The following is a 19,218-nucleotide window of genomic DNA, read 5'->3' on the forward strand; positions in this document are numbered from 1 at the left end:
AAGCCGAATAGTCTTCGTACATGTGCCCCTAAGGATCAGCGCCCTGGAGCCGCAGCCGTCGTCGTTGAAGCTTGAATAGATCTGAAGCAACTAGCACTAAATCTCGTTGTCGCACAGGCACGATGAAAAACCCTAACATCGCCCCCCCAAGTAGTCGGCAAAAATCTACACCGAGCTCTGTCGACTACGTTCAGATGGACAACCGCGAGGAAGATAGAAGCCCGAAAGACAAATTGAAGAAGAAGCGCAGTCATCCGCCTGAGCATCACACCTATAAGGACTAAAAATCCTAACCTAAATTATTAGTTAGAGCAAAGGCACCAGGATTCCCCACCCCACCACCGGCCGACCGAGCGGCAGAAGAGGGAAGACGAATCCACGAGGTCGCGGGCATAGCCTGAAGGAGAGAGAGAGTCTGTTCTAGCCGCCTAGGAGAAAGGGAGAAAATGCTGAAAAAATGAAGATTTCTTGCCTAGTTAGTTGTGAAAAACTGAACAAGAAGAATACATCCAAGACCAAGCCTACTCTGTTCAACGACCCATCAAACTGAACAAAAACACACCAACCTTCTGAGCACAAACAAGCAGAAGATCCGCTCCACCAAAACTAGTCGGCCTTCCACCATTGCTGGAGAGAAGAAGTCGATGCTACTGGAGGAGCAGACCGAAACTCCCCCGCAAAGGTGAGAAAACAAGCATCCTCCAAGACCATGTGCCAAGTGCCTCACTTGACACTCTGGCGACCAACATCGATGGCAAACTCACCGCGCGCGTGACACAAGGCCAATGCCCTCAAAGTTGTAGAACTCTCAAGGCCGCCACCCCAACATTTACCTTTCCGTTGCACCCTGTGCAATCCGCCGAAATGACGTTTTGGGGCCGTCACCCCGACGTACCACCACTCGCCTCTCTGAGTTGCAATTCCACACAACCCGGCCACCCGCAGGCCACAGCGCGAGTGTAGACCATGGTCGTCGCACCAACTTCGGCGTCACCACCCCGACATAAGTTGTGGATCTGTTTGAATCCAGTCTTCGTTCATCTTCATTTAGGTGTTTACAAGTTTGATTCTTTCAATCTACGACTTTTTTCATCGGCAATAGTTGTTGTTGTGGTGCGCTGGTCTTACGAGGCGTTAGCACAATGATTTTCTGACTGTCTACTACAACAAGGTTTGACCGGCTTCAGTCAAGGAGGGGCGATAACGGCGGCACACCTTCAGCTTGCTCCACTACTTGTAGCCGTCGCTAGGTGGTCCATAGACCTGGTTGTTCTTTGTATTGCCATTATTGAAGATGAATAGATTAAAAGTTTCTCACGCAAAATAAAAATGACCACGGGTAATCTTCCTAGAGCTTTGCCACACCTAAGTAAAAATTCTTACGTAACTAACATCCGTGATGAGCTGGCCTGATTTGATTTGAAGAAAAAAAAGGCCCAGGCCCACCCCATGAAATTCAAGCCGGGGCTGATTAGTTGAGGAAAGGAAATGTTCTTCTCAAAAAAAAAAGTTGAGGAAAGGAAATTATGTAGCTTTAAGTAACAAGGTTACGTACCCATTCATCGAATGGTGGTTCAAATTTGACAAAATTAAGGACATGTTCTGAAATCTGAACTAAAACAAACACTGGTACAAAGTCCGTAACTAGGAATCCTTCAAGGGAGCACGTTTGGTAATATTATCTTTGAGAACGGAGAGGCATCATGCCGTTACACTGTCCAGAACATCCCATCGCCTTCGCCTGATCTGCTGCTTGAAAGAGAGAGAAAAATGAACAAGATGGTTCAAGTCTTGGCTCAAAGGAACAGATCAACATAGGACGGTGCGTCGCTTAGGTAAATAGGGAAGCAGTCATCTAACACACGATGCATGCAAGTAAAATGCTTACTCAGACAACATGAGGCACTACATCGAATGTTGGCAAGAAAGTAAGGCTTCAACATAGAAACATAGATTTCAGGAACTAACCACTTTTGTCGATTTCACGAAGCAAACTTGGCAATGAGCTCCTTTAAAAGATAGGGACATGTTGTAACTATATTGTCGAAGACGTCAGTCGCCGTTATCTCTTTCAAATTAGATGGTGTCTTGAGGAATTCAAGGCATACCTCCTTCAGCCCACCACAGCTGTGCCGCTCAGCTAGAATAAAAATAGTTTTGACCGAGCTCACGACTATGTGTTTGCATAACTTTTCTTTACATAGTACCTTCAGCCTTTGGAGATCGTATCTGTCTGCCACTGCAAGCAAGTGTTGCAGCCACAACAATTCTTGGGCTTCTCTTTCCTCCACGTTGTCGACCTCCATGTCGGGTAGCGAGTCGGTGTAAATAAAGCTAAGCAAGGCCCTAAACACTCTCGCCTCCATGTCTTCTATCTGTATGACGCTTGCTATGGTGCCTTCCATCATGGGGCCAAAGAGCTCCGCCTTGAAGTCCGAAGACCGGGCCGCGAGCACGCACCGGTGTGCGATGATCGTCTCGTCGCCGACGCTGAACATCACGTCAGTGCCCTCCTTGGACAAGAGGAGGTTCATGATATGCTGTTGTATGCTAGACGGCGGCACCGTGATGAAGCGATCAAACATGGAGGTGACGGCGAGGTCACATCGGATGGTGAAAGAGTTGCCCTTGAGATGACTTGATTTCTCGAGGTCGTCTCTTTTCCAAAAATACCGATGGGCCAATGTCGCATGGCAGCTGGAGAAATCGTGTGCCTCTTTTGCTCGAACACATGCGGGGCCTTGGTTTTCAAGCTCGTCGACGAAGCTAAAAGTGCATTGCGCCTTCACAGCCTCTGTGACATCTTTATCAACAAGGTGCAGATGGAGAGAGATGTATTGGTGGCTCTCCGAGGTGTCGCCGTTAGGGAAGTAGCGGATGCACCAGCGGCGGCCTCCTACCGTGAAAGGGAGAGACGCGATCGCCTTGCCAGTAGATGCATAGGCTTTCGTACGCGAGTAATCGGCGACCACAAGCAGGTGGTACCCGCTGCCCGTGGAGACGTCGACGCGTGGCCGGCAGCGTCGCCAGTGTAGCGGGTGATAGACACGCCGGCAAACGACATGGCGTCGACGGCGTGGCCGGTGGCGTCACCGCCTTAGCGAGTCCTCGGAGTTGAAGAGCCGATTTGGTCCTCTGCAAAACTAGCCAGAGCTTTTCTCAATGGCTGATTCGCATCATGCCGTGTATTATATGGACGCAAAAACACAACAGCATAACGCACCCGGACTCTTAACTTGAAGCCGAGACGGACATGGAGACTAACCAGCAGCCCTCTCTCAACTAAGACACGGACGCAATTTGAAAGTACAAGTCACGGAGATTGGATATATATAGGAATACTTATGCCTAAACTGTTCAGTTGCCAAACTGTTGTAACCGAAATCAAATGGTGCTAGTGGCGCATCTTAAAAATTCCTCGTACACATTACCGCAGTTGATCTCTCTCTAGGGTAAAATACACCTTCTTGACAAAAACAAGTTCAGCTAGGAACTAACAACGGTAGAATGTTAGAATAAATCCGAGGCATACCGTTGATCATTCGAGGACCAAGCAATCACACTAACACGACACCGAGATTTGTTAACGAGGTTCACCGATATGGCTACATCTCCGGAGCTTTACTACGGGCGCTCCTCCCCGTGACACCGTCACAATACCGCACACCGGTCACCCGGGCGCCGGCACACGCCGCCGGCTCCCCCTTGCGCGCCTGTGCTATTATGTTGGCATATGTTACATCGTGTGTCTACCCCTGCTATATATGAGAGGCCTAAGATACAAGTGTCCTATGTAAACACAATACAACTCCTAGTCCAACTGTAACCTACCTTGTACACTATATTCGACACAACTCTAACAAACTCCACCTTGGCGAATATTCTCCACCACTTTAAATTCGTCAATGCGTCAAACTTTCATGTACATTGGACCTGAGCTTATCCCATGAGTACCGCTGCTACTCCAAAGACTCCATATGACTCCACCTGCAACTTGTAGTCCCTTCTTTTCTTGACCACTGTCAGCACTCGAGCAAAATTAAGTTCCTTATTACTCTTGTTTGTGCTCCCAACTTCCAGAGTATCAGTCCAACGCCATCACATACTGATCACTGACCTGCGTGAAAGTGAACAACTCACATATTGGATGTCACACATAAAAGTTACCTGAACTCAACATCACCGCTCCTTTCTTGACCGCCTGTCTGAAACTTGAAGGAATTTCACCGTTGCTTGTAGTCATCCTGAGTCAAATTCGCAGTTGTCTTATCACATGTATGACCACCAGAGCCCTGGCCCGTCTCCATGTCCGTGCATACCGCACGCCTCGCCGCTATTACCGCGTTGAGCCTCCGCTATCCCGGTCGAGTCTCAAGGGCCGCGAACCCACACCACTCAACCCCCACTGCAGAGTACCACCGATCATAACCAACCGATGACGAGTTTCACGCTTCCATCAGACCACTGGGCTCCAGTCCGAACTATGCGTCCCTTGCTTTTTCCCGCTGAATAGGCTTCGACTCTCTGAACTCTTACGCCATAGCCCCTCAATCCAGCTCCACCTTCAACATGACTTCATGGTAGATGATCAGTCCACCCCTGCGCCTCATCGACTTCAAGCTCCGTGTATACACCACCTTGAATCAACCCCGCGCCATAGTCTTGTCGAAGCCACACAAGCCCTCTGGTCCGTGCCGCGTGTTTCCACGCCCAAAAGCCAGTCACCATCAGCATCACGCGCCTATGTCATCATCGCCGATCTCACCACCATCTTCTGTATCAACCGACTCACGTCGATCTGTCAGACTATCTAGTCCAACCAAGCCGAACTTCTCCGACTGCATGACACGCTCGAGGCTTCCAAATCGTCTTTCACGAATTTCCATCCATCACATGATAATTCCATCTTAGTTGGCTTGGCTTCCTGCAACGCCTTCAAGCATCCCTGTTGTGCCAACAAATCTTCACCTTTATCTGCCATAACCCAAGGTTTTCAATTCCATAAACTTCTTCACCTCAAACCTAGTACCCATTGGCGCCATGATTCTTTGTATGACTGACTGTGAAAAATTATCCGAGCTATTAACGCGATGCCCAAGTACATGAACAGCCTCCGCGTACTAATAGCAATTCCAACCAAAACGCTTTTGATCTTCAATGTGTAGTAGCTCTAGCTCAACCTCCAATGCTATCTGTTGCTTTGCCTCAGCCTCCTGCTATTCCAATGGATGGATATCGCTTGACGGATTTTCCTTTCGCTCAAAATAATCTGCTGCCTTGCGTCGTATGTCACGTGAGGACTCGGTCCTCTTTTTATCCAAAACAAATCTCATGCATGTACCTTGTACGCGGACCTGGCCTGATCGCTTTGCATACGGACACGTACACCTGAGCCCACCAGCTGCCGTTCAGCCCGTGAGTTGCCCGCCTGCTGCAGCCGTGCGGCTTCTCCACCTGGGCCGCAGCCCACGCACTTGCCTTGCACTTTCGCAGCCAGCGCTCCGAACCGATGTGCTGTCTGCAAGTCGCGCGCGACACGCCGCCGTCGTCGATTGCATCTCCCCGAGTTCACGCCTGAATCACCAAGAACTCGTCTGATCACCGAATCGACCAAACAACTACAACTCGCCGCCGCCAAGACATCCAACCACGTTACTGCTTCTTCATCCTCTAGACCAACGATCCACAGCCTCCAAACGACCTAGCTTTGATACCACTTGTTAAAATAAATCCAAGGCATACCGTTGATCATTCGAGGACCAAACAATCACACGAGCACGACACCGAGATTTGTTAACGAGGTTCATTGATATGGCTACATCCCCGAGGCCTTACTACGGGCGCTCCTCCCCGTGACACCGTCACAATACCGCACACCGGCCACCCGGGCGCCGGCACACGTCGCCGGCTCCCCCTTGCGCGCCTGTGCTATTATGTTGGCATATGTTACATCGTGTGTCTACCCCCGCTATATATGAGAGGCCTAGGATACAAGTGTCCTATGTAAACACAATACAACTCCTAGTCCAACTATAACCTACCTTGTACACTATATTCGACACAACTCTAACAAACTCCACCTTGGCGAATATTCTCCACCACTTTGAATTCGTCAATGCGTCAAACTTCCATGTACATTGGACCTGAGCTTATCCCATGAGTACCGCTGCTACTCCAAAGACTCCATATGACTCCACCTGCAACTTGTAGTCCCTTCTTTTCTTGACCACTGTCAACACTCGAGCAAAATTAAGTTCTTTGTTACTCTTGTTTGTACTCCCAACTTTCAGAGTATCAGTCCAACGCCATCACACCCTGATCACTGACTTGCGTGAAAAGTGAACAACTCACATATTGAATGCCAACATAATAGCATAGGCGCGCAAGGGGGAGCCGGCGGCGTGTGCCGGCGCTCGGGTGGCCGGTGTGCGGTATTATGACGGTGTCACGGGGAGAAGCGCCCGTAGTAAGGCCCCGGGGATGTAGCCATATCGGTGAACCTCGTTAACAAATCTCGGTGTCATACTCGTGTGATTGCTTAGTCCTCGGATGATCAACGGTATGCCTCGGATTTATTCTAACATAGAAACCACTAATCATCGTTCAGCAAAAGTTTAGTGATGATATCTTCGACAACCGAAGGGCACCATCACGTAGCTTGACAGTCCAGGTCATCATCCATCGCCATGACTTTTTGCCACCAGAATCGTTGCCTGAAAAGAAAGAAAGAAAAGTTCATGTCGCAGAAATGATTAAGAAAATACACACTTAAGGCGAGATATGACAGTGCGTTGCTTCTCTGAATTGGAAAATAAAATCTTGAATTGATGGGCTGGGCACGATGTATCCAAATTATTTCTTGCCAAAGCAGACATAATGCAACCAATTAAAATGTTTTTCTGGCATAACATGAAGTCACACTAACTGACTGGTGACAAGAAAACAAAACTACAACCTACTCCCTCCGTTCCCAAATAATTGTCTTTCTAACCATCTCAAATGGACTACAACATACGGATGTATGTAGACACGTTTTAGAGTGTAGATTCACTCATTTTACTCCGTATGTAGTCATTTGTTGAAATCTCTAGAAAGACAATTATTTAGGAACGGAGGGAGTAGAAATATAGATATCAAAACAGTATATTAAAAAATACAGAAAAAAACTAACCATTCTTATAGATTTTAGGAAGCAAACTCCTTCAGAAGAGAGGAACAGGTTCTAGTTATGCCCTCCAAGCCATCAGCCAGCGTTATCGCTTTCAAATTAGCAGGAGTCTTGATGAACTCAAAACAAACCTCCTTCAATCCAGAACAGTTGTGCTGCTCAGCCAGAGCAAGAATAGTCGTCACTGAGCCAACACCTATGTGTTCGCATAGCTCTTCTTCACATAGTGCTTTCAGCCTTTGGAGATCGTACCTTTCGCCGCTGCAAGCAAGTGCTGCAAAAACAATGCTTCTTGGGCTCTCCATTCCTCCCCCATGTCTATCTCCATATCAGGTAGCGTGTCGGTGTAAATAAATTCAAGCAAGGCGCTAAACATCTTTGCTTCCATGTCTTTTACTCCCTCTGTTTCTTTTTAGTTTGCATATAAGGTTTGGTCAAAGTCAGGCTTTGTATAGTTTGACTAACATTATATTAAAAAATATAAACATTGACAATATGAAATTAATATTATCAGATGCACCAAGAAATGTATTTTCATACTATATAGCTTTAATATTGTAGATGTTCATATTTTTTTATATAAATTTGGTCAAAATTTGTGTAGTTTAACTTTGACCAAATCTTATATACGAAGTAAAAAGAAACGGAGGGAGTACATCTATGACACTTGCTACTGGGCCCTCCTTCATGGGGCCAAACAGCTCTGCCCTGAAGACCGCAGACCGAGCTGCAAGCACGCATCGATGGGCCGCAAACTTCTCACCAGACACCATGAACCTCACGTCTGTGCCCTCCTCGGACAGGAAAAGGTCACTGATATCTTGTTGTATGCCAGAAGGCGATACTTTGATGAAGAGATCCATGGTGGTGGCAATGGAGAGGTCACATCGGATGGCGAAACAGTCGTCCTTTAAGTGCTTTGATTTCTCAAGGTCATCTCTTTTGATGAAAATCTTGTAACCCCAAGATGGTTTACTGCTAGAGAAATTGTCGGCCTTTCCTGCACGAATAAATGCTGAACCTTGATACTGAAGCTCATCAATGAAACTAAATTCGTACTGCACCTTCAGAACCTCTGCAGCATTCTCATCAACACGGTGCAGAAAGAGAGATACTGAGTCGGCACTCTCTGAGCGGTCGCCATTAGGATAGAACCACATGCACCAACGATGGCCTCCTACCATGAAAGCGAGAGAGAGGATCTTCATGTCGTTAGGTGTAGTGGCTTTGATACGCGAGTAGCCATTAACCACAAGCAGGTGGTACCTGCTAGCTGCGGCGACGTCAATGGAGTGGCCGATGGCAGCTTTGCCATCACTGATGAGAGATATGCCAGCAAATGATATTGCAAATTGTTGGAAATATGCCCTAGAGGCAATAATAAAAGTGTTATTATTATATTTCTTTGTTCATGATAATAGTCTTTTATTCATGCTATAACTGTATTATCCGGAAATCGTAATACACGTGTGAATACATAGACCACAATATGTCCCTAGTAAGCCTCTAGTTGACTAGCTCATTGTGATCAACAGATAGTCATGGTTTCCTGGCTATGGACATTGGATGTCGTTGATAACGGGATCACATAATTAGGAGAATGATGTGATGGACAAGACCCAATCCTAAGCATAGAACAAAGGTCGGTTAGTTCGTTTGCTAGAGCTTTTCCAATGTCAAGTATCTCTTCCTTCGACCATGAGATCGTGTAACTCCTGGATACCGTAGGAATGCTTTGGGTGTATCAAACGTCACAACGTAACTGGGTGACTATAAAGGTGCACTACAGGTATCTCCGAAAGTGTCTATTGGGTTGACACGGATCGAGACTGGGATTTGTCACTCCGCATGACAGAGAGGTATCTCTGGGCCCACTCGGTAATGCATCATCATAATGAGCTCAAGGTGACCAAGGTGTTGGCCACGGGATCATGCATTACGGTACGAGTAAAGTGACTTGCCAGTAACGAGACTGAACAAGGTATTGGGATACCGACGATCGAGTCTCGGGCAAGTAACGTACCGATTGACAAAGGGAATTGTATACGGGGTTTGATCGAATCCTCGACATCGTGGTTCATCCGATGACTTCATCAAGGAGCATGTGGGAGCCAACATGGGTATCCAGATCCCGCTGTTGGTTATTGACCGGAGAGTCTCGGTCATGTCTGCATGTCTCCCGAACCCGTAGGGTCTACACACTTAAAGTTCGGTGACGCTAGGGCTATCAGGAAGACAAGTATGTGATTACCGAATGTTGTTCGGAGTCCCGGATGAGATCCCGGACGTCACGAGGAGTTCCGGAATGGTCCGGAGGTAAAGTTTTATATATGGGAAGTTGTTAAACGGGCACCGGAATGTTTCGGGGTCATACCAGTATTGTACCGGGACCACCGGAAAGGTTCCGGGGGTCCACCGGGAGGGACCACCCCTCCCGGGGGGCCACTTGGGCTGCGTAGGGATAGCAGCCAGCCCCTGGTGGGCTTGGCGCCCCCCCCCTTTGGGCCCATGCGCCTAGGGTTGGGGGAGAAACCCTAAAGGGGGCGCACCCCCCTTGCTTGGGGAGCAAGCCCCCCCACCCCTTGGCCGCCGCCCCTTCCTAGGGTTTTCCCTAGAGGGCCGGCCCCCCTTGCCCCTTCCCCTATATATAGAGGGGTGAGGGGAGGGCTGCAATACACCACAACTCAAGGCGCAGCCCCTCCCCTCCCCAACACCTCTCCTCCTCCGTACGTGCTTGGCGAAGCTCTGTCGGAGTACTGCTGCACCAACTACACCACGCCGTCGTGCTGCCGTTGGAGCTGCCTTCCTCAACCTCTCCTTCCTCCTTGCTGGATCAAGACGGAGGAGACGTCTCCCGTCCTGTACGTGTGTTGAATGCGGAGGTGCTGTCCGTTCAGCACTTGGACATCGGTGATCCGAATCACGTTCGAGTACGACTCCATCATCACCATCCCCTTGACAAGCTTCCGCTCGTGATCTACAAGTGGTATGTAGATGCAAACTCTTCCCCTTGACTCGTTTCTTAGATGAACTCATAGATGGATCTTGGTGAAACCGTAGGAAAAATTTTAATTTTCTGCAACGTTCCCCAACAGTGGTGTCAGAGCTAGGTCTATGCGTAGTTCTCTTTGCATGAGTAGAACACAATTTTGTTGTGGGCGTGGATCTTGTCAACTTGCTTGCCTCTACTAGTCTTTTCTTGCTTCAGCGGTATTGTGGGATGAAGCGGCCCGGACCAACCTTACACGTACGCTTACGTGAGACCGGTTCCATCGATTAACATGCACTAGTTGCATAAGGTGGCTGGCGGGTGTCTGTCTCTCCCACTTTAGTTGGAGCGGATTCGATGAAAAGGGCCCTTATGAAGGGTAAATAGAAGTTGACAAAATCACGTTGTGGTTATTCGTAGGTAAGAAAACGTTCTTGCTAGAACCCAATTGCAGCCACGTAAAAGATGCAACAACAATTAGAGGACGTCTAACTTGTTTTTGCAGCGATTGATCATGTGATGTGATATGGCCAGAAGTTGTGATGAATGATGAATTGTGATGTATGAGATCATGTTCTTGTAATAGGATTCACGACTTGCATGTCGATGAGTATGACAACCGGCAGGAGCCATAGGAGTTGTCTTTATTTTTGTATGACCTGCGTGTCATTGAAGAACGCCATGTAACTTGCTTTACTTTATTGCTAAACGCGTTAGTCATAGAAGTAGAAGTAGTCGTTGGCGTGACAACTTCATGAAGACACGATGATGGAGATCATGATGATGGAGATCATGGTGTCATGCCGGTGACAAGATGATCATGGAGCCCCGAAGATGGAGATCAAAGGAGCTATATGATATTGGCCATATCATGTCACTACTTTATATAATTGCATGTGATGTTTATTATGTTTTATGCATCTTGTTTACTTAGGACGACGGTAGTAAATAAGATGATCCCTTACAAAATTTCAAGAAGTGTTCTCCCCTAACTGTGCACCGTTGCTACAGTTCGTTGCTTCTAAGCACCATGTGATGATCGGGTGTGATGGATTCTTACGTTCACATACAACGGGTGTAAGACAGTTTTACACAGTGAAAACACTTAGGGTTAACTTGACGAGCCTAGCATGTGCAGACATGACCTCGGAACACGGAGACCGAAAGGTCGAACACGAGTCGTATGGAAGATACGATCAACATGAAGATGTTCACCGACGATGACTAGTCCGTCTCACGTGATGATCGGACACGGGCTAGTCGACTCGGATCGTGTAACACTTAGATGACTAGAGGGATGTCTAATCTAAGTGGGAGTTCATAATTTGATTAGAACTTAATTATCATGAACTTAGTCTAAAACCTTTGCAAATATGTCTTGTAGATCAAATGGCCAACGCTCATGTCAACATAAACTTCAACGCGTTCCTAGAGAAAACCAAGCTGAAAGATGATGGCAGCAACTATACGGACTGGGTCCGGAACATGAGGATCATCCTCATAGCTGCCAGGAAACAATATGTCCTAGAAGGACCGCTAGGTGACGCTCCCGTCCCAGAGAACCAAGACATTATGAATGTTTGGCAGTCTCGTGCTGATGATTACTCCCTCGTTCAGTGCGGCATGCTTTACAGCTTAGAACCGGGGCTCCAAAAGCGTTTTGAGCATCACGGAGCATATGAGATGTTCGAAGAGCTGAAACTAGTTTTTCAAGCTCACGCCCGGGTCGAGAGATATGACATCTCCGACAAGTTCTATAGTTGTAAGATGGAGAAAAATAGTTCTGTCAGTGAGCACATACTCAAGATGTCTGGGTTGCACAACCGTATGACCCAGCTGAATATTAACCTCCCTGATGAGGCAGTCATTGACAGAATCCTTCAGTCGCTCCCACCAAGCTACAAGAGCTTTGTGATGAACTACAATATGCAGGGGATGATAAAGACCATTCCTAAAGTATTTTCTATGCTGAAGTCAGCAGAGGTTGAAATCAAGAAAGAACATCAAGTGTTGATGGTCAATAAGACCACTAAGTTCAAGAAGGGCAAGGGTAAAAAGAACTTCAAGAAGGACGGCAAAGAGGTTGCCGCGCCCGGTAAGCCAGTTGCCGGGAAGAAGTCAAAGAATGGACCCAAGCCTGAGACTGAGTGCTTTTATTGCAAGGGGAAGGGTCACTGGAAGCGGAACTGCCCCAAATACTTAGCGGATAAGAAGGCCGGCAACACCAAAGGTATATTTGATATACATGTAATTGATGTGTACCTTACCAGTACTCGTAGTAACTCCTGGGTATTTGATACCGGTGCCGTTGCTCATATTTGTAACTCACAGCAGGAGCTGCGGAATAAACGGAGACTGGCGAAGGACGAGGTGACGATGCGCATCGGGAATGGTTCCAGAGTCGATGTGATCGCCGTCGGCACGCTGCCTCTACATTTACCTACGGGATTAGTTTTGAACCTTAATAATTGTTATTTAGTGCCAAGTTTGAGCATGAACATTGTATTTGGATCTCGTTTAATACGAGATGGCTACTCATTTAAGTCTGAGAATAATGGTTGTTCGATTTATATGAGAGATATGTATTATGGTCATGCTCCGATGGTCAATGGTTTATTCTTAATGAATCTCGAGCGTAATATTACACATGTTCATAATGTAGATGCCAAAAGATGTAAAGTTGATAACGATAGTCCCACATACTTGTGGCACTGCCGCCTTGGTCACATTGGTGTGAAGCGCATGAAGAAGCTCCATGCTGATGGACTTTTAGAGTCTCTTGATTATGAATCATTTGACACATGCGAACCATGCCTCATGGGAAAAATGACCAAGACTCCGTTCTCCGGAACAATGGAGCGAGCAACCAACTTGTTGAAAATCATACATACCGATGTGTGCGGTCCAATGAGCGTTGAGGCTCGCGGAGGATATCGTTATGTTCTCACTCTCACTGATGACTTAAGTAGATATGGGTATGTCTACTTAATGAAACACAAGTCTGAGGCCTTTGAAAAGTTCAAGGAATTTCAGAATGAGGTGGAGAATTAACGTGACCGAAAGATAAAGTTCCTACGATCAGATCGTGGAGGAGAATATTTAAGTCACGAATTTGGCACACACTTAAGGAAATGTGGAATCGTTTCACAACTCACGCCGCCTGGAACACCTCAGCGAAACGGTGTGTCCGAACGTCGTAATCGCACTCTATTGGATATGATGCAGTCTATGATGTCTCTTACCAATTTACCGCTATCATTTTGGGGATACGCTCTAGAGACAGCTACATTCACTTTAAATAGGGCACCGTCTAAATCCGTTGAGACGACACCGTATGAATTATGGTTTGGGAAGAAACCTAAGCTGTCGTTTCTAAAAGTTTGGGGATGCGATGCTTATGTCAAGAAACTTCAACCTGAAAAGCTCGAACCCAAGTCGGAAAAATGCGTCTTCATAGGATACCCTAAGGAAACTGTAGGGTATACCTTCTACTTAAGATCCAAGGGCAAGATCTTTGTTGCCAAGAACGGATGCTTTCTGGAAAAAGAGTTTCTCTCGAAAGAAGTAAGTGGGAGGAAAGTAGAACTTGATGAAGTACTACCTCTCGAACGGGAAAGTGATGCAGCTCAGGAAAATATTCCTATGATGCCCACACCAACTGAAGAGGAAACCAATGATGATGACCAAGGTACTTCGGATCAAGTTGCTATTGAACTTCGTAGGTCCACAAGCACACGTTCCGCACCAGAGTGGTATGGCAACCCTGTCCTGGAAATCATGTTGTTAGACAACGGTGAACCTTCGAACTATGAAGAAGCGATGGCGGGCCCAGATTCCAACAAATGGCTAGAAGCCATGAAATCCGAGATAGAATCCATGTATGAAAACAAAGTATGGACTTTGACTAACTTGCCCGATGATCGGCGAGCGATAGAAAACAAATGGATCTTTAAGAAGAAGACGGACGCGGATGGTAATGTCACCATCTATAAAGCTCGACTTGTCGCTAAGGGTTATCGACAAGTTCAAGGGATTGACTACGACGAGACATTCTCTCCCGTAGCGAAGCTTAAGTCCGTCTGAATCATGTTAGCAATTGCCGCATACTATGATTATGAGATATGGCAGATGGACGTCAAAACGGCATTCCTTAACGGGCATCTTAAGGAAGAGCTGTATATGATGCAGCCGGAAGGTTTTGTCGATCCTAAGAACGATAACAAAGTATGCAAGCTCCAGCGATCCATTTATGGGATGGTGCAAGCATCTCGGAGTTGGAATATTCGCTTTGATGAGATGATCAAAGCGTTTGGGTTTATGCAGACTTATGGAGAAGCCTGCGTTTACAAGAAAGTGAGTGGGAGCTCTGTAGCATTTCTCATATTATATGTGGATGACATACTCTTGATGGGAAATAATATAGAATTTCTGGACAGCATTAAGGCCTACTTGAACAAACGTTTTTCAATGAAGGACCTTGGAGAAGCTGCTTATATATTAGGCATCAAGATCTATAGAGATAGATCGAGACGCCTCATAGGTCTTTCACAAAGCACATACCTTGATAAGATTTTGAAAAAGTTCAAAATGGATGAGTCCAAGAAAGGGTTCTTGCCTATGTTACAAGGTGTGAGATTGAGCTCAGCTCAGTCACCGACCACGGCAAAAGATAAAGAAGAGATGAGTGTCATCCCCTATGCTTCAGCCATAGGATCTATTATGTATGCCATGCTGTGTACCAGACCTGATGTAAACCTTGCCGTAAGTTTGTAGCAAGATACCAGAGTAATCCCGGCAAGGAACACTGGACAACGGTCAAGAATATCCTGAAGTACCTGAAAAGGACAAAGGACATGTTTCTCGTTTATGGAGGTGACGAAGAGCTCGTCGTAAAGGGTTACGTCGACGCTAGCTTCGACACAGATTTGGATGACTCTAAGTCACAAACCGGATACGTGTATATGTTGGATGGTGGAGCAGTAAGCTGGTGCAGCTGCAAGCAGAGCATCGTGGCGGGATCTACATGTAAAGCGGAGTACATGGCAGCCTCGGAGGCAGCGCATGAAGCTATTTGGGTGAAGGAGTTCATCACCGACCTAGGAGTCATACCCAATGCGTCGGGGCCAATCAAACTTTTCTGTGACAACACTGGAGCTATTGCCCTTGCCAAGGAGCCCAGGTTTCACAAGAAGACCAGGCACATCAAGCGTCGTTTCAACTCCATCCGTGAAAATGTTCAAGATGGAGACATAGAAATTTGCAAAGTACATACAGATCTGAATGTCGCAGATCCGTTGACTAAACCTCTCTCGCGAGCAAAACATGATCAACACCAGAACTCTATGGGTGTTCGATTCATCACAATGTAACTAGATTAGTGACTCTAGTGCAAGTGGGAGACTGTTGGAAATATGCCATAGAGGCAATAATAAAAGTGTTATTATTATATTTCTTTGTTCATGATAATAGTCTTTTATTCATGCTATAATTGTATTATCCGGAAATCTTAATACACGTGTGAATACATAGACCACAATATGTCCCTAGTAAGCCTCTAGTTGACTAGCTCGTTGTGATCAACAGATAGTCATGGTTTCCTGGCTATGGACATTGTATGTCGTTGATAACGGGATCGCATAATTAGGAGAATGATGTGATGGACAAGACCCAATCCTAAGCATAGCACAAAGGTCGGTTAGTTCGTTTGCTAGAGCTTTTCCAATGTCAAGTATCTCTTCCTTCGACCATGAGATCGTGTAACTCCTGGATACTGTAGGAATGCTTTGGGTTTATCAAACGTCACAACGTAACTGGGTGACTATAAAGGTGCACTACAGGTATCTCCGAAAGTGTCTATTGGGTTGACACAGATCGAGACTGGGATTTGTCACTCCGTATGACGGAGAGGTATCTCTGGGCCCACTCGGTAATGCATCATCATAATGAGCTCAAGGTGACCAAGGTGTTGGCCACGGGATCATGCATTACGGTACGAGTAAAGTGACTTGCCAGTAACGAGACTGAACAAGGTATTGGGATACCAACGATCGAGTCTCGGGCAAGTAACGTACCGATTGACAAAGGGAATTGTATACGGGTTTGATCGAATCCTCGACATCGTGGTTCATCCGATGACTTCATCGAGGAGCATGTGGGAGCCAACATGGGTATCCAGATCCCGCTGTTGGTTATTGACCGGAGAGTCTCGGTCATGTCTGCATGTCTCCCGAACCCGTAGGGTCTACACACTTAAGGTTCGGTGACGCTAGGGTTATCAGGAAGACAAGTATGTGATTACCGAATGTTGTTCAGAGTCCCGGATGAGATCCCGGACGTCACGAGGAGTTCCGGAATGGTCCGGAGGTAAAGTTTTATATATGGGAAGTTGTTAAACGGGCACCGGAAAGTTTCGGGGTCATACCGGTATTGTACCAGGACCACCGGAAAGGTTCCGGGGGTCCACCGGGAAGGACCACCCCTCCCGGGGGGGGCACTTGGGCTGCGTAGGGATAGCAGCCAGCCTCTGATGGGCTTGGCGCCCCCCCCTTTGGGCCCATGCGCCTAGGGTTGGGGGGGGGGGGAAACCCTAAAGGGGGCGCACCCCCCTTGCTTGGGGGGCAAGCCCCCCCACCCCTTGGCCGCCGCCCCCCTAGGGTTTTCCCTAGAGGGCCGGCCCCCCTTGCCCCTTCCCCTATATATAGAGGGGTGAGGGGAGGGCTGCAATACACCACAACTCAAGGCGCAGTCCCTCCCCTCCCCAACACCTCTCCTCCTCCGTACGTGCTTGGCGAAGCTCTGTCGGAGTACTGCTGCACCAACTACACCACGCTGTCGTGCTGCCGTTGGAGCTGCCTTCCTCAACCTCTCCTTCCTCCTTGCTGGATCAAGACGGAGGAGACGTCTCCCGTCCCGTACGTGTGTTGAACGCGGAGGTGCTGTCTGTTCAGCACTTGGACATCGGTGATCCGAATCACGTTCGAGTACGACTCCATCATCACCATCCCCTTGACAAGCTTCCGCTCGTGATCTACAAGTGGTATGTAGATGCAAACTCTTCCCCTTGACTCGTTGCTTAGATGAACTCATAGATGGATCTTGGTGAAACCGTAGGAAAATTTTTAATTTTCTGCAACGTTCCCCAACACAGATAGGCCAATGAACACGAACTACTCCCTCCGTCTAGGTGATTAAGTTATCTTTGGTTGTGCATCGTGACCAAGGAGGAGGGGAAAACGAGAGATCTTAATGTTTATTTGCTAATTAATAGCATTGCATGCAATGAACTAACCACTGCATGTCGTGTTTGGTAGTCTCAAGTCATTAAAAGCATGCACACCCCTCATCTCTTATTGGTTGATATGTCAAGAAATAAGAAACGAGGTAGAAGATAATGCACCGTGCCTAAGTGTTTTGGGATTATTTGATTGTCGTAATATGACTTACATACCTAGACAGAGGTAGTACAGAACCTATGCATGCGTTGGGTTTCAATGATTATCTACGCCAAGGAGATGGAATAAAACCTAAACACCGAAAATCAATTAGTACACCTCAGATTTCCACGTCGGGGAGATGAAGATGAATCAATATCCAGTAAGATTAGTCACAATGGGAGTAACTTAACTAGTAACATCACACATTTCAATACAAGATTGCTTATGTGGCAGCTAATTAATGAGGAGAGAGGGGTTTGTGGTAACTTAGCTAGTTACTGTAACATCACACATTTCAAGACATAATGAGTCTATAGCCTAATAAATGAACTCCTTCATGATACCACTCATATGTTACTACTCACTATGAAGGTAGTAACATAGACTAGTAACATCGGTAAGTTAGAGCATTACTAGTAGAACCCTCAAACCCTCAAACACTTGTAGCAGTTTTAAGGGTTGAGAAGTGCCAGTTTTTGACACTTTTAAGGGTTGAAAAACAGGGGCAAAGACTAGAACCCTCAAACCCAACCCGTAAACTGCTTTAAGGGTTGGATTTGAGGGTTCTAGTCTTTGCCTCAACCCCAACCTTTAAAACTGTCATTTCATATATCACACATTTCATCATATGACATATCACAAATTCCATCACAATTGACATAAAACAGTAATCATTCTAGTTATTATTACAACACCGAATAAAACAATAATCATTCAAATTATTACAACAATGTTTGAGCAAAGTTTGACATGGTGTAGAAATTTCAGAATTTGCCATGTTTTACATTTGTCGTGTTTTTAGATAAGAGCAATCCTACATTTGCCTTGTGACCTGGGACCCAAAATTTGCCATGGCAAAAAGATTATAGTTGTGTAAAAAAAGCGTGATAACTCAAAAATGAGAACTGAACTTACTGCCCAAAAATTCAGTTATGTATCAAGGTGGCAAAATGTTCGTGTGTTCTGTAAAATAGCATGGCAAATTTATCTAAGAGTTTGTTTTGTTCATATTTATCTTGAGATTGGCATGGCAATTTGATAGCATCTAACCTTTTTGTATGGCAAAACGGAAGAAAAACATCAACTTATACCTGAGGAAAATCTGAAGCCAGTGACAGTTCAGTGGCCACGCTGCTGCTCCCCATCATCAAGCACAGCCCACGCTGCAACTCCTCTTTGAGGAATACTTGGCATGCCGGTGCACAGGCTCACCGAGAGCGCAGTTTCGCCGCTACTCCCAACATCAAGCATCTCTCCCACCCATCCTCTTCCGCAAATCGCTCGAGGCCGCCGCGGTGCTGTGCTTCACGCGGCACTCGAGGCCTCCGCCGTTGGTGCCCGCTCCTCGCACTTCGGCTGCCGTTGCTAGGTGCCTGCCGAGGTCCTCCCGCCGAGGCCATTGCGGGACCTGCGGGACTCCTCGACGCGCGGCAACCGGCGATGCACGCGGCGGATGCGGTAGTCGTCGGGTGGAGTCGCGCGGCTGCCGCAGGACCTGCCACTCTTCGTCGCCGCCGCAGTGCTGCGGAGCTCCTCGTCTCGTGGTCGCCGCCGAAACGCATGGGGGGTGGGGGATAGAAAGTGGGCGGCGGGGCGGCGCGGGGAGGCGGAGGGGCGGCCGGGGATGG

The 19,218-nt window shown here is 47.1% G+C and overlaps 1 pseudogene; it reads right to left on the bottom strand.

Annotated features, from left to right (window-relative positions):
- Nucleotides 1–1,982: 1,982 nt before the first annotated feature.
- LOC119272709 lies at nucleotides 1,983–18,990 on the bottom strand (annotated as a pseudogene).
- Between the last annotated feature and the right edge of the window lie 228 nt (nucleotides 18,991–19,218).

The sequence above is a fragment of the Triticum dicoccoides genome, chromosome 3A (assembly GCF_002162155.2).
Source record: "Triticum dicoccoides isolate Atlit2015 ecotype Zavitan chromosome 3A, WEW_v2.0, whole genome shotgun sequence".
NCBI classification, from domain to species: Eukaryota; Viridiplantae; Streptophyta; class Magnoliopsida; order Poales; family Poaceae; genus Triticum; species Triticum dicoccoides.